General features: G+C 46.4%; 5 non-coding genes across 5 annotated transcripts; 3 read left to right on the forward strand and 2 right to left on the reverse strand.

Annotated features, from left to right (window-relative positions):
- Positions 1-187: 187 nt before the first annotated feature.
- Positions 188-261, forward strand: TRNAP-UGG (transfer RNA proline (anticodon UGG)). Its single transcript has one exon. It is a non-coding gene; the product is annotated as a tRNA-Pro (tRNA).
- Positions 262-2,345: 2,084 nt separating this feature from the next.
- Positions 2,346-2,419, forward strand: TRNAD-GUC (transfer RNA aspartic acid (anticodon GUC)). The gene has a single exon. It is a non-coding gene; the product is annotated as a tRNA-Asp (tRNA).
- An 800-nt stretch (positions 2,420-3,219) lies between these two features.
- Positions 3,220-3,292, forward strand: TRNAK-UUU (transfer RNA lysine (anticodon UUU)). Its single transcript has one exon. It is a non-coding gene; the product is annotated as a tRNA-Lys (tRNA).
- Positions 3,293-8,694: 5,402 nt separating this feature from the next.
- On the reverse strand, positions 8,695-8,768 carry TRNAF-GAA (transfer RNA phenylalanine (anticodon GAA)). Its single transcript has one exon. It is a non-coding gene; the product is annotated as a tRNA-Phe (tRNA).
- A 3,014-nt stretch (positions 8,769-11,782) lies between these two features.
- TRNAS-GGA (transfer RNA serine (anticodon GGA)) lies at positions 11,783-11,869 on the reverse strand. The gene has a single exon. It is a non-coding gene; the product is annotated as a tRNA-Ser (tRNA).
- Between the last annotated feature and the right edge of the window lie 3,766 nt (positions 11,870-15,635).

Genomic DNA, 15,635 nt, shown 5'->3' on the forward strand with positions numbered 1-15,635 from the left:
TTGCTTGCTGCAAGGACATAAGACTTTCTTTCTAGGCCCTTTTCCCTTCCCGAGATTGAGTGATGAGAGATCGGGTGCCAACCAAGCGGCTTAGGCGCTAATCGATAGCTTACGCCGGCCCTCAACCATTACTGCTGGGGATGGCCCACGCAGCAAGCAAGCAAGCAAGCAAGCAAGCAAGCAAGCACGAGGTGTAGCGCAGTCTGGTAGCGCATCTGTTTTGGGTACAGAGGGCCATAGGTTCGAATCCTGTCACCTCGATTATTGCCGTGTACTGGGCGGGTAACCTTTCGCTCCGTCCTTTTTCCACGTCTTTCTCTGCGCTTCTTGCGGCTTCTTGTGGCATAACTCTGTCCACGGATCAAACAAGCATTGTAACCTGCCTGCCTGAAACTTCTCTGAAGACATGACCTTCTGAGTCATCTAGGCATTCATTTTGAAACCCGGAAATTTCGTATATAGAGTTGTGAAGACTATGCCTCCTATAGATAGTAGGAAATGGTTAACCCGAAGGTCCTAGGATTGAGAGGAGGTACTACAGATCGTAGTGCTTTAACCTCTTGCCATAAGCATCTGGCTGGGTGTAGAGTTGATTCAAGCACGTCTTCATCAGGTTTTCAAAGCCAAGTCCCTTTCGTCTAGTGGTTAGGACATCGTCTTTTCATGTCGAAGAAACGGGTTCGATTCCCGTAAGGGATAACTTTCTTGCTTGCTTGCTTGCTTGCTTGCTTGCTTGCTTGGGGAGGCTAGCAAAAGGTCCCTAGCCTCTTCGTTAGAGGGTTGAGCAAGAGGTCCACAGGACCCCAAGGTCCCGTAGTCCCCACGATGAGTGAGGGCTGGTTTCTCGTGGTTCAGAATGTAAACATCCCCCGCTGAACCCACCGCATCGTCTCATGTGGGTGTCTTAACACTTTCTGAATTGCCGACGACAAGACAATCTGTTCGTTGATCGAAGTCTTGAGCGATTGGGGGGTTCAGTTGAAATTTTGCTTGCCGGCTGACTGACGTTCTCAACAACCAACCAACGATGGGCCAACGAACGAACGAGACCATATGCACCGCGGCATTCCCCTTCCCCGCGCGCGAGCCTTTTCATCCGGATGAACAAATTCGTCACTCAACGGCGGGCGGTCAATTCGCGTAGTTTTTATTTTGTGCACAATCTAACTCTTGTGACCGAAAGCGTGCTCATGTCAACGAGACAAGTGCGCCGGAAGAGTCACTGGAGGAGTAGCGAAGGTGCGTGCCGGAGATCCCCCTTCGACTGATGAGAGCGAATCAAACTCTGACGAGCAAGCAAGCAAGCAAGCAAGCAAGCAAGCAAACCTAGGACTTGTAAGGGACGAGAGGGGAGACTTCACATGGAGCGCCCAGGCTTACCGCCTAGAAGCCGGTTCATTATATCAGACCCGCTTCATCGGTTCCCCACAGCATATCAAAATCCTCATCGCCGGTCGACCCGCCAATCTCTTCTCTTGAGGAGAAAAAAAGGCAAGATAAACCCTCGAAAAGGAATGCAGATCCGCTTTCATCGAGTTAACCTTTCAGAAAGAGATCGGCGCTCGTCCCTTCAGTCGCAAACCGAAGCCAAAAGTGGGTGGAGAACTAGAATGGAAATCGACATGTTGAACGATGAACAGGCTAGAGAAAGTGCGTGCAAAGAAAGAGAGATTCAGCCGAACTACATACATAGCCTGCGTAAAAAGAAGAAAGAGAAACCCTGCCTGCCTGAAGGTAGAGCCAAGGAACCTCCGTAAAGCAAAAGGGAAGCAATGCGGACTGCCTATTTACTAAATTTCCAGATGTTCCCGTCACCTGTTATTTGGAGTCGATAGCCAATTCTGCCAGGGACAACTATTTCACCCGCAAACCAATGCCTTAAGCCGCTCAGTCATACCTCCGGCTGGCTCCCCGTTCATCATGAACCGGTTCATCATGAAGGCCTTCATGATGAAAAAGGTTGGCGGGTTTGATGAACCGCCTTGTAAGTGACCCTTGGCAGCGCATTATAGTCTCTCTCGTGACCCTAACAGACACCCAATAGTTAGTTACGCTAGAAGGTGCGAAATTAATTGGAGTAGGAGCGGCTATCATTGCCTCAGCGGGAGCAGTAGCAGGTACTGGAAACGTATCTAGTCCTTCGACAACCTTTGTGGCGTGAAATCTCTTATTAGCCAAATAATCATTCGGTTATGTTACTCCAGGCTTTGCCTTAACAGAAGTTATCGTCCCGTCTGCTTCGACGATGGCCTTTTCAACATCATTCGTATCTCGAGAAAACAAAGGAGAACAAATAGGTTGTACCTACGTACGGGATGGGGGGCTTGATGAATCCCCCATTTCCAGGGGAAATAGCTCAGTTGGTTAGAGTGCTGGTTTGTCACGCCAGAAGTCGCGGGTTCGAGCCCCGTTTTCCCCGTTAGCATCATGCCAAGTTTGTTTTCTCAAGTCGGAGTTGATGATATTGATGGAAAAGAAGCCCGACCACCTCTGCCCTCCGAGTAGAGCATGTAGCGGAAAAACCAACCTTGTCAGTCTCTACCCTTTTTACACAGGCTATGCCTTTTCTCGTTTAGCGTAGTGTTCAAACATTAGTTTAGGTCATTTAGAGCCCATTCTGTGGCGGTTGGCTCATTCTTTGCCCCTCCGTGCTGGCTTGGCTGCTGCTTAAAGCCTTTATGCTTCCCTCAATTAATCGATTTGTGCCACTTTACCACCTTTCAATTCAATTTGATTCAAAAAGTCAGGTCACGTACTCTTATCTAAGCAGGCTCGGCATGGAAATCATGGGTGGGGTTTTCGGCCACGAAAGGGCAAGGCTTTGCAGTACCAGGTAGGCCTCCATGGGAGAGTGTGATGTACCAAGTCAATCGTTTGAATCCAGAAAACCTTCCAACTTGCTTGCTTGCTTGCTTGCTTGCTTGAGAATGCAATCTTTCAATTATCAGAACTCAAATGGAATGTGAAAGCCTGCCTAAGACGACGACAGAGGAATATTTTGAAAATAGCCCATGGAAAGGCGAAGAAGGGTATTAATGGTTGGCATGAAGCAAATGAAGCGTCTGAATCAAAGGATAGTTACCTATATAACATTCATTTATATATACTAATATAATGCCATCGCGATATGCCCGGCGAACCGGGTCAGAGTTGTTCTTTTTCGTTCAATTACCACATAGAAATCTATCTTATAATTAGTAATAGTAATACAATACATTTGGGTGTATAGCTCAGTTGGTAGAGCATTGGGCTTTTAATCTAATGGTCGCAGGTTCAAGTCCTGCTACACCCAGACTTGAGACTTATAGTAATTACATGATTACAAAAGAAAGTGTACTTCAAAGATCACTCCGCTTCGGCCCAGTTGTGTTGTTGAAGGGGCCATCTGTAAACGTGGCTAGGCTGTACAGTTAAGTTGCCCCTTGCACTCACCTTACGCCTCGACATCATCCATTCGAAAGCGCGCTCGCTGAACCGCTCGAGGACGAGGGAAAAAGCTGGCTTGCTTTTCCGCCCGTAGTACCCTCCTATAGAGCTAAGATTGGAGCTGCCTCTTTTTTGTTTGAAAATGTCAGAAAGGCAGAGCAAAAAAAGTTGTTGTTTTCGAAAGGAATTGACAGAAAATCTTGTAGATAGAATGGCCGCCTTGACTTCCGAGGCTCGATGAAACGGGCTGGCTGCTATGAAACTGCCCAACCTACTTAACTCAGGGGTTAGAGTATCGCTTTCATACGGCGAAAGTCATTGGTTCGAATCCAGTAGTAGGTAACTTGATTTTTCATGCATGGTTTCACTAACCAAGTACCGAGTTCCGTGTTTTCCAGCTTGCATTCGTCGTGAGCCAGAGCCAGTCCTTTGTCGATGGAAGACTCGCGGATGAAGCGGTTCATTGCTGCTGCTTTCGTTCCGATACAAATTAGATAGACCGAGCACTATACATGCCGCTATTGCTTCTATGAAATAAAGTAAATGGGGGGAAGGTCGACCCGCTTTCTACCAGGCGTGCGGAAAGCGATGAAAACCTAACTAAACTAAAGGTCCAATTTTCTGGCTGCCTTATGGTTGAAGCAATGTTCGGTGGCCCGGCGACTAGTGGATGTGGGACGTGTAACTATCCGATTCTGAAACGAACGCCGATGGTCTCATTGACCCAATTTACCGAGAGAGAATTCCGCTAACCATCGTAAGGTGATTAGGTCTGCTGGTTTTCATCGGGGCGGTCCTATGAGATGATTAGAGTGTATCTCATCACATTCCAGATCTATCAAATAATCGATTGTAAAAGAGTAATGGATACGGAGAGTTTGACTCATTGAGAGTAGGGCGCAGAAAGTCAAGTCTTGCGATACTTCTCAAGCCAGCCCTTCGTGGTGCCTGACGGAATTGTCTAAAGCTGTTCTCGGCTCTGGTAACAGAGTTCGCTCCGAAGCTGTCTTGGCTTTTTTTTTGGCCCTCACCGCCTCATGAAGACGAATGAATGGGCCGCATAGATATTCTTCTGCTAATCTTCTCGAAAGCGGCGCAGTAGTAGCATCTAGGTGTGCAAATGGTTGTAGCGGGGGCTAGGTCAGTCAGATCATCCGCAGGTGCGCTTGAATGGAAGTTATTGATCTGGAATTCTTTCCTATAGAGACCTGGCCGGCCGGGAAGAACCAGTTGATAACCCACGGCTTGCTTGCTTGCTTGCTTGCTTGCTTGCTTGACGGCCGAAGAAGCGGTTTTCATCGGCATTCTACCTGCCAAAAAGAAAGCAGAGACTTCTGATTCCGCGATTTTGGGCGAAGCGGAAGATGTTGTCAATGAATAAAGGTACAGCTTGCTCGTTGACATCTCGGAAATATTCTGCCATTGTTGGGGCTAGGTTGAGCCAACTCTCATACGAGCTCTTCAACAGAGCTAGTCCGAAAAATTGATAAACGTTAAGAACAACCCTCTTTCATGCATGTTGGAACAAAACCCTTCAATTCATCACGGCTTACAGTCTACCGGAATAACCTGCCATTATTCTATCGATTTCCTAATGGATGAAGACATGACTGCATGAGATGTTCCAAGTTTCTCCGCCGCATGAACCGCCCCGCCGCTGAGGATTCTCATCAGAATCGTATTACTGCTTCCCAGAGAAGAACAGGTTTAACTGATGCTGTTCAAACAGGTATAGAATATTTCAATGGGGTATAGTATAGCGCTTGGTGTCATGGACTTTTAATTCATGGGAGGTAGTATGGGTTCCGTTTTAGGTAAGAAGATCACTCGCTTAATTGAATATGCCACGGATAAGTCTTTGCTAATAATCATTGTCTGTGCTTTCGAAGGGGCACGTATGCAAGAAGGGACGTTGAGCCTAATGCAAATGGCCGAGATTTCCGCCGCGCCGGCCGTCAAGCCGTTCTACAGATCCATCAAGTTCAGAGAAGATTATTCTATATATCAGTTCCCACCTATCTAACTACGAGTGGTGCTACTGCTAGTTTTGGTATGTTAGGGACATAATTATCGCTGAGTCCGAGGCATACATAGCATCTGCTGGGAAAAGGGTAATTGAATAAACGTTACGTCAAAAGATATCGGAAGCTTATCCTTCAGGGTAGGCGAAGCGTCATCCGTGCAGTCCCGGGGAAGTACTGGACCAATGGGATTTCTAAAGGACCAATCCTAGTACAGGGTGGTAGCGATTCCCATAGAGATCAATAAAAATGAGTTTTCTTTTGCAAAGCAAAAAGCACTAAGGGTCATATGATCATCTTATTGAGAAGAAAAGCAAAAAGCACTAAGGGTTATATGACCATCTTATTGAGAAGAAAAGCAAAAAGCTATAAATACAAGAAAAGAAGGGAATCTCACGAAACAGATTAGATAAAACATGGACATTATCAAAAAGTTTACAGAACGAACTGGAAAGAATACAGAACAAATTGGAAAGATTACAGCAGGCAGGCAGGCAGGCAGGCAGGCAGTTTGACGAAGACATTATCATAAACTTAGTTCGTTTACAGAATGAATTGCACGAGGATTCATCATGGCGATTCTTCGAGAGAACGACGCGGAGCTGTTACCGTTCTTTTCCGTAAAAACTTTTCTTCTGTTCTTGTCATTTTCGATCCTATAATACTTCGGGGCAGGGTCCGCCCCCGAAATTTAGTTGTATCAACCTAACCTTCTGCGCTAAACTAAATTAGAGCAACGAAAGTTGGTTGCTTTAGGCGAGCAACCTTGCCTTATTCTCTATCGGAGCGGGTCTTCCCCCGACAGCAAGCAATTGTCCGTCGCATACATAAATGAATATCGATATTACCACAAAATACAAAAAAGAAAAGAAGAATGCAATGAAATTGCTGATATTGTCCAAATAAAAAAAAGCACTAAGGCATATTTGGTTTGGTCATCTTTAGAGAATAATTCAGCTGGCAGTAGCTGAACTTTACCTAGTTGGTTGCTTTAGGGGATTAATTCCCTTATTCTCTATCGGAGCGGGTCTTCCCCCGAGAGCAAATGTCCGCCCCCTTTCCCCTCCGAGATTATGAGAAATGTTTCCCTTGCAAATATCAAGAAATTGAGTTGGTCGGCTCCTCCCAGGGCGGGCGGGGTCCATCTCCATCATCTGCAACACAAGAGAAGATCTCATATCTCTCTTCAACGGTGCTCCTGTCTCGTCTAAGGTAAGTCCTATAACCACCAAACCTTGTGCTCTCCCCTTCGCTATCACGTCTCTGTATCCTTTAGAGCGTATAGAATCCTCCAACATGTCACCAAACAAAATGTAGGTCAGGGGCTCTATAAAAATAGGATTGCTATCGCTGCCGCTTCTTCCTATAATAAGAGTTAGGGTGTACGTAAAGTTTAGGAAATGTCGGCTTAACGTTTTGCAAATTCAGAGGCGGCTCAAGTAACAAGAGTCAAAGAATGTATATGATACTAACCGTACATTTTTTTTGTTGGTGGCTCAGCGCGCGCTGTTAACCGCTTCATCCGCGATTGGTCTACGGTTCAAATCCTGCTTCCGCGGATGAAGCGGGGAGATTTACCCATTTCCGGAAGAAGCCGGCCGAAGAAAAGAAGCGGTTTTCATCATGCGGAAGCGGAAGCGGAAGCGGAAGCGGAAGCGGAAGCGGAAGAAGCGGTTGTCTTTCACTCATATGCCAAATCAAATCACGTTGGACTATAGCCCATCAATCAGTGAAGAATGAACTATCGTGCTTATTTCAAGCAAGCTCCAATAATTGATGAAAGAACCCATAGGTTGGTTTCCCGAGTCACGCATCGCAATATACTGGGCTTTCTAGTTCGGGGTTTAGCGATTTGCAATGTAACTTTTTGGGAATTCGTTTTGGCGTGGGTTACTGGACATGCTAGTTTGATGTATCCCATTCGATATCTTCGAACCCGAGAGTCGGTAAACTTGACTCCACAATGCTTACGAGAATTGGAATATTCTTCTTCATTATCGACAGATCGGTAGTTTCCGCCCCCGAATATTCTTTCACGAAATGAACCATCTTTCTCTGGTTTATGAGTCTTGTAATGCAACGTAGAAGGTTAATCAACTTGCCCAGGTCTCCATTCCATTAGGTAACTCTCTTTCGGCCCAACTGCGAATCTGTTCAGGAGAGGACAGTCCATCGTAAACAGCCATCCTTGATTATTCACGATGATCTTTCTAAACAAGCCCAAGCTTATCGACAAATCTCTCTGTTACTAAGAAGACCATCTAGCAAGAAGCATATCCGGGAGATGTTTTTCATTTACATTCTTGTCTTTTGGAAAGAGCGGCTAAATCAAGTCTCCAATTAGGTGAAGGTAGTATGACGGCTCTATCCATTGTTGCGGAAATGGAAGGGAAGAGAAAGCTTGTTCGCTTAAAGACTTCTATAAAGGGATATAAAGGGCGGGCAACCGAGACTTCTATTTACCCTTTTCTTAGCCTGACAAAACGCACTTCAGGAAAGGGGAATTGACCTTTCAAACCTCCCTTCCGCCGCGAAGGCGCTTTAGCGTAGTGACCTCCCTTCCTTCCCTCCAATAAATCCCTTTATAAATAGAAAAAGGTGGAATTTCATACTCTAATAGTAAGAATAAGTGTTCAGTAGGATCAAAACCACGAGCAAAAAGAAAGCGCACAGAAGCCTTGAGAGGAAAGGAAAGGAAAGGAAAGGAAAGGAAAGGAAAGGAAAGGAAAGGAAAGGAAAGGCGGTATCCTTGAGTAAAGGCGGAGAGTAGGTGCGAGCATTGAAGCTCAGGTTGGAACAAGAACTGGTCTTATTCTTTGTCGTCTTTCGGAGTATAGAAAGTTCGCGAAAGAGAGCCAATCCCTGATTACGTGTTTATAAAGAAACGGGGTACCGTCGTGCGTGGGGAGAATGCCGCCCGCCCTTCCGCGACGCTTACGTCTCCAATTAAGATCCCGCGTGCGTACAGGGAAGGGAAGGGAAGGGAAGGGAAGGGAAATCTGAAAAACAAATATTACCCAAAAACCTATCCACAGGGGGCAGGCTGTCCACCACACTTTACGCGAAATTTCCATAATTTGGTTTTGCGCTATTCTCGAGCCACTCGTCCGGAGCAGGTAGGCCACACCATTTGCTCAGGGTTGGTGCTAAGATCGGACAGATAGAGAGCTCTGTGGCTCTAGCTCAAAGAGGTTTCGGGTTTTAGTTGCATCTAGCGCATAATTGAGATTTGAACCTAATAATTCGCTGTTTAGGAGTGGATTTGAACCACTGACCCAAGGATTTTCAGTCCTTTGCTCTAACCAACTGAGCTACCTAAACCATGAGAGGAGTCACTACCAACTATTACTACGTCGTCATTGCCCTCTTTGGTCAGAGAAGTAGCCAATTTCTTTTGCATCTCTTAGTGATTGGAGATCGTATGCGCTACGCAGGCCATCTTCAGTAATGTTTTTTGGTTGATTGAGGGCCGTCTGACTTTACCGTAGCCGATAAGTAGCGTTAATCGTCTTCATCGCGCTGATGAAGCAGCGGGTTCATCCACCACCTTGGTTCTTCCCCGCAAGCAACTTCCGCCGTATTATCCATAGCTGTTCATCAAGAAGGCCTAGAGTTAGTTTTCCGATAAGATTCAAGCTACAATTTCAAACAGCACCTTTTCTTCATGAAGCGCAAGAAAACTGCACTGCGGAAGAAGAAGAAGCGGTAAAAAGTGTAATATAAATGGCTACCAAAGTTCTTCTTTTGAACTTTCAAGAAGGCCTGAATATTCATGGATTATTATACGATAATCTTTAATGCGGCTCAGATTGCGGAAAGAATTGAATGCTGGAATTTCGAAATTCCGTTGGTAAAATTCAGAAGGATCATGCAAGAAGGCAATATCATCTTCTGGCCATAATCTGCGAATCCAGCAAAGCAAAGCAAAGCAGCACTTTTCTTTTCACTTTAAACCGAGCCGGCGGCAATCTTGATGAATCACTGGCAAGAAGATGCTTTGCACTTTTCTTTCCACTTTAAAGCAGCAATCTTTGAACTCGGAAATGGCACTTTTCCCTGCAAGCCTGAAACGCACGCCTTCCCCAAAAGAAAAGCGGAACCACCTAACGAGTATTTTAAACAGCAAGCATGATGAACCGGCATGTTCATCAAACCAAACAGGTTCTTCATGCATGCATGAAGGCCTTCATGATGATGAAAACCGCTTCATTGGAATGTCACCGTCTCATTGACAACACGAATGATAACGAATTGACAATATGAATAGTCACGTTAGTTTCCCATTCTTAAGCATGGATTATTATACAATAATCTTCATTTGCTTTTTTACTGTTGACAACATGTAGTGCGGGGGCAGGGTTTGAACCCGCAGTCTTCAGGTCATGAGCCTGACGAGTTGGCCATTTACTCCACCCCGCAAGCAAGCAAGCAATTGATCTCTCTCTAGCGAATCGGAATTTATTTTAGAAAAAAAGAAGCCGGCCAACTCCTATTCAATCTACTTGTGCGGGGGAATGTTTGCTTGCCCGCAGACCCAACTCCACGTGTTATTGATCGCATTTCCCGCTGTCCGTCCAAATGAACTTGCACTACTGGTTATTAAAGCAGCATTGATGTTACCTTAAAAGCAGCAAGCGCGCAAGAAAAGAAAAGAAAAGAAGCAAAAACTAGCACTCCCTTACCGGCTAGGTCTCTCCCGGCAGGCCACTGCCGCATTCCCAAAAAGCAATGTATGGGTTTCTTCCATCACGTCACTGTCGCATCGCTCGTGCTTCGCACTCGCTCGGAGGAAATGGGATTCGAACCCATGATACAAGAAGATTGTATGTTGATTTAGCAAACCAATGCCTTAAGCCGCTCAGCCATACCTCCGGTTGGGATGGGGGATTCATCAAGCCCCCATCCCGAAGTGCGTGCGTGCGTGCGTGCGTGCGTGCGTGCCTACTTGGGCCAGCATGCACCTATTCTTTCTTTCTTTATCCCGACCGCTCGTCGGTTTACAATGAACTGATTTCGGATTCGGAGGGCTTCCGAGCCGCCTCGGCGGTTAGTACTAAAAGATCTGGGCGGCGTTAGTCGCCAAGGACTGGCAAAATTACAAAAGGATCTGGGCGGCATTAGTCGCCAAGGACTGGCCAAATCAGAATAGCAAAATTCTTGAACCATCTCCATCAGTTCAGGAACCACACATTTCTCCAGATCATCGTGACGTACTTCCACGTATCCACTTAAGAGGAAGTCTTTTCATAATAAATGACCCTCGAAACCGTAATCGGTTAATGTACGGCGTAAATCAGGATAATTAGGAGAATGTAAACCAGACGTATCCCGCACTTCTCGCTCCCACCGGCCGGCTGATAGGGATATACTGATTACCAAACTTGCAGAAGTGATTTCATCTACACCAATTCGTACACGAATGCATGGGTTATATCAAATGCTTGGTGAGTTATAGACTACTCCGAATCTTCATTTTTGAGAAGGATAATCAACTCCGCGAGTATCGATCGGAATTCCAAGACGTATATTGATATGATACCTCGAAAACCACAGGAATTAAAATGGATAGTCCGGAGTGGCGCATAATATGCTTTCTTCCTTCGATGTTCAAAATCTATGTATCCGTTTGAAAACCGATAGAACAGTAGCAAATTATTTAAGTGGACTGCAAGCCATGATAAAGTTCAGGCAGGGTTTCATAAAAATCGTAGTGAGCATTGATTCTTTATAATCATGGCTGTTTAATCGGAGGGCTGAAACCTTAAGCGAAACCGCGTCGAGGCCGGTCATGAGATTCCGCCGTATCCCGGCAGCCTTATCATCAATTAAGGATCCCTACCCAAAGATTCTATATGCTTTTCGTTAGGGTTCCTTGATGGGCGGCTTTGGAATGCGTGCTGGCAACCGCTTCATCCGCGCCAAAGCGAAAAGGTTCTGGGGCCGTGGTGGGTTCGATTGATGGGCCAATCTTCTCAACTAGTTTTGTGCATATGAAGCAAACTTCTCATTCACAACGTTGGAAGATCGCATACCCGAGTACGGCGGCTGGGGGGGTTTGCTCTAAAGCCATTCCTACACCAAAAGAAAGGAGCAAGCCAAGGTTCTCATCACGGGCATCCCAGGGATTGTTATTATACGATAATCCTTGCATCACTCGTGCGAATCGCAAAGCCACCGTTTCCGGATGAATCATGCCTGAACGAGCCAGTCAATAGGGCGGGTGAAAGTATTGAAGAATCGTGAATTCATTTACCAAATTAATTGTCGACTTGCTGCTGAAGGCGGCGGCTTTAGGTTTTTTTTTCGATCAAATCGTGGATGGGGTATTCATGGCAAGGAAGGGGAGGGATTCGAACCCTCGGTAAACAAGAGTCTACATAGCATTTCCAGTGCTACACTTTAAACCGCTCGGCCACCCTTCCTCAGAGAGAGAAAGCCATGGAACAAAGGCAATTGCCAACGATCTTTCTATATACGAAATTTCGGGTTATAGAACAAATTTAGAATAATTCAGACCTCCGCCGGTGGTTAGAAGCTTACCTAGCGCTAACAGCGTCACAGGGACCAAATGCGGCCGGGTGAAGCCGGCGGTTCATGCGTTAGTGGACCGCAAACACAGATTAACTACATGGCCTAGCATTGGCAGGGACCCCTTCAAGTCGATAGCTTTTTGGCAGCAAGCAAGCAAGCAAGCAAGCAAGCAAGCAAGCAGGGTATATTAAGAATACAGAGACGGAAATGGCAATAGGAGCGGAGAACGCTATTGCAGCATTGTAGGGACTACAACATTGTACGCAAGTTCGAATTGACAAAATCAAAGCCTAGCATGGTTTTTTGTCGAGGCTATGCTTCGTATCCTGAAACCCAAGAATCGGCGAAGAGAATCTTGAATTTCTCAGGCAGGATTTCATTTCTAGCGCGAACTGATCAGAAGCCCGCTACGGATAGACCGTCGCTGGGGCCGAAGATAATGGTGGTCCCGTCGAGGCCGAAGATGGTGGTCCCGGGCCGAAGGTGGTGGTGCCGCGCTGAGGCTTCTTTCATTTCCCGAGGAAGAGTTGTTGCCCTTCTTGCTGATTCGCTGGGGTTCAAGTCCTTATTACTACCGCTGCACGCGGCTGCGCATTGACTGTGAGCTCATTAGCCGGCAGCTAAGCAGCAATCACACATGGAGAAGACGTGCCAGACCCAGAGATACAAAGGCGTGCGTGCCCGCTTCTTCCGCCGCGCGCGCGCGCCGGTTCATCCCGGAGGAACCGCAGAGAAGAGATGCACCAGACCTTGCTTGAAAGTTGCAGCCAGCTAGAAAGCTAGAACCGGCCGGCAGAAAGCTGCCAACAGCAGGCAGGCAGGCAGGCAGGCAGGCAGGCAGGGATGCAGCCAGCAACAAAAATGCGCCAGACCTAGAAACCAAAGACGAGCAAAAAAAAAGAAAAGGACAAACGAGCAGATATGAACACGGCCAACAGAGGGTATAGCAGAAGCCGCCAGAAGCAGCGGATGACCTGTTTCTACAAAAAAAACAGCTGCATATAGCAGAAGCCACTTCCAGGAAGATGCGGTGTAGAGCTGAACTGCGGACGGAGCGTGAAGAATTGTGAAATTCGGGAAGAATCTGTTACACCAAGTATCAGAATTACGAACACGAAAAGCAGCCAGCCGGACTGCAGCCATGCTGCGCACCTTTGGTGGAGCTGCGAGACAAACGTAAAGCGGCAGCTAACAGACTACAGTGAAGCTAGACTACAAGCCATTAGTAAACCCCGATGATTAGGTTCAGCTGTTGGCTGTGCCCGCGTATATCAATCCGTTTTTTCTGCTTGCTGTGATGCGGCATGAAACGATGAACCACAGAGACGATTTGCCAGCCAAGCCAGCCAACCGGGAAGCTAAACTACGAACCAAGACCGTGCTCATCCCTGCTCGTTGCCGAAGCTAACATGCACTGATGAGGAGTTGAACCTTATGCAAGGAGCTCCGTTAGCTCTCAGTACATCAAAAGAAATCAGTAAAGTAAGTAGAGCTCTTGCTTGCCTAAAACACAAAAAACAAGGTAAACTTTAATATTGGAAATTATTCATGTTATCTTTTACGATTAATATCCTACCTTACTGATCCAATTCTTCTCTTTCCATTTCTTTCACTTTAGAAGCACCCGGTAGGGTCTTGTATCTACTAGAGCTAGACCTTTGACTTCTATCTGGTTCTTCCTCTTTCTTCTACTTTGCTTTATTTTAGAAGCACCCACCTGCTACTTCCGCCTCATTTACACTAAAAATAGTATGCCGGCGAACGTGGAAATTCAGCTTTCCGCCTCTGCCCTCGTAGGTGAATCGATGGGCGGTAAATTGTCGTCTTCTGCGGCGGCCCGCATCATAGGCGCGTTGCTGCTTTCTGCGGCATCCTCGTAGGGTGAGTTGTGTTCTATGGTATACTGCGATATAGGTAAGGATTCTTCGGCCGAAATAATCTTATTGGATTATAAAACGCCGCATTAATTGTATAGCTCTGCGCCATTCGTATTTAGCGTAAGCTCCCTTCATCAGGGAGTCGAGTTCTTCAATCCGCTCAATATCTTCCGTACCCTCAGTCTGAGTTACACGCTCATTGATGTGCGGTTGATCTAATGCTTCAGCGGTGTCTGCTGTGCTTGCAGCACTTCCTCTTCTACTGACGATGTTGGTAAAATTAACGAATAGATAGTTATTGAGCCTTTGCATGTGCTTTTTTATTTAGTGTTTAGGTCTAATTAGTAGGCTAGGCGTTAACCTGCCCGAAGAGGTCAGACGTCCCTCTCCTGCTCGTTCTTCGTATCCATAACGATTTTGTTTCAAGTAAGGTTTTAGGGTTTAGTGAATGGGAATCCCTTTAGATTATAAATGTCCTGCGAGGCAAAAAACCTGGTGAAGCATCTGATAAAGCAGCTCATTTTTAGCTCATATTCTTCCTGGGCGAAGCGCCGCTCGTCTCATATTCTTTTATCCTCCCCTGAGTAGACTTCTACTAACTTCTTTTCTCTAAAAGGGAACAATTCGTTTGTGAGAATAGCCGTATTATTCTTTTTGGACGGAAAGACCTGCTTCACTGTTCCCGCTGTGGGATTGGCTTCGAGCTCTTCTTTCTTGCGCGGGCGGCTTAGGTGGAAGGTAAAGAGGGTCCCTTTCTGGTCATTCAATTTCTACCAAAAAGCAAGCAGCAAAGTAATCTATAAATTCTATCTAAGTTATAGGAGGAGAGACAGGTCGTTTTCCAGATCCTTCGACAACGAAAAGAATGGGGTTGAGAACTGCTGAATAGCTGGTTTGCCTGCACCGTACAGTTCTGGCTTTGACTTTCGGTCGATTCCCCATTACTGTAAACGTGGCGGAAACTGCCTGCGGTTAAGTGCCGGCACAGAACAAACATTTCGATGATAGAATGTCGGTTTAGTTTCCGCAGGCCATGCCGGTCGGATCGCCGTTCCGGCGGACCAAACCTGCCGTGGCTTTGCCTTTCCCTTTGCCTTTGAATCGAGTCTCGAAAGCAGCTATGAAACCGTGGGGGGCGACCCCTGCAGGACCTGTGCTGTAGGCCACCCCTAAAGCAGATAGAACCAGAATCGGATCGTGAAAGACTGATGGAACGAGTGACATGACCGAATGATTGTTTAGCTAGTGATAGATTTTACGGGTCTTAAACGTTGTATGCTTTCTTTTTGGGGTGTTGGAGTATTGAACTTTTATTTCCTCATCACCTAGCCCGGGATTTAGTGAAATTCTCCCTACACCTTGACTAAACGATCATTTCGAATGGACGACGCAGGAGAGGAGTCGCATCCTTTCTCCTTCCGTATCCGCTCTTGAAAATCACCGGCCCGCCCCTTCCACCCATCATAGTGCCCCCTCGTCCGTTACTTTACCTCAGTGCTCTCCTGCCCGCGTAACATTATGAAAGGGTTGAGAACAGCAACGGCGACGGTATAGCAAGAGAAAGCTAGAGAGAAAGGGCTATGGGAATGTGAAGGACTCCCTTCGTTGAAAAAGAAAGTGTCGATTGTCTATTCTTTAGGCACTCGCGGGAGACTAATCTCTCCTAGAGAACACGTGTGGGAAGTATTCGTTTCTAATAATCCCAAAGTCTTTAAGGTTTTGACCATTTTGTGTAACCATTAGGATGCTCCGAAAACACTGGAGTACAGGAAGGAAACAC

This window comes from Azolla caroliniana, unplaced genomic scaffold, assembly GCF_043228905.1.
Source record: "Azolla caroliniana isolate FFs.n. ecotype wild unplaced genomic scaffold, voAzoCaro1.0.p SCAF_97, whole genome shotgun sequence".
Taxonomy (NCBI): Eukaryota; Viridiplantae; Streptophyta; class Polypodiopsida; order Salviniales; family Salviniaceae; genus Azolla; species Azolla caroliniana.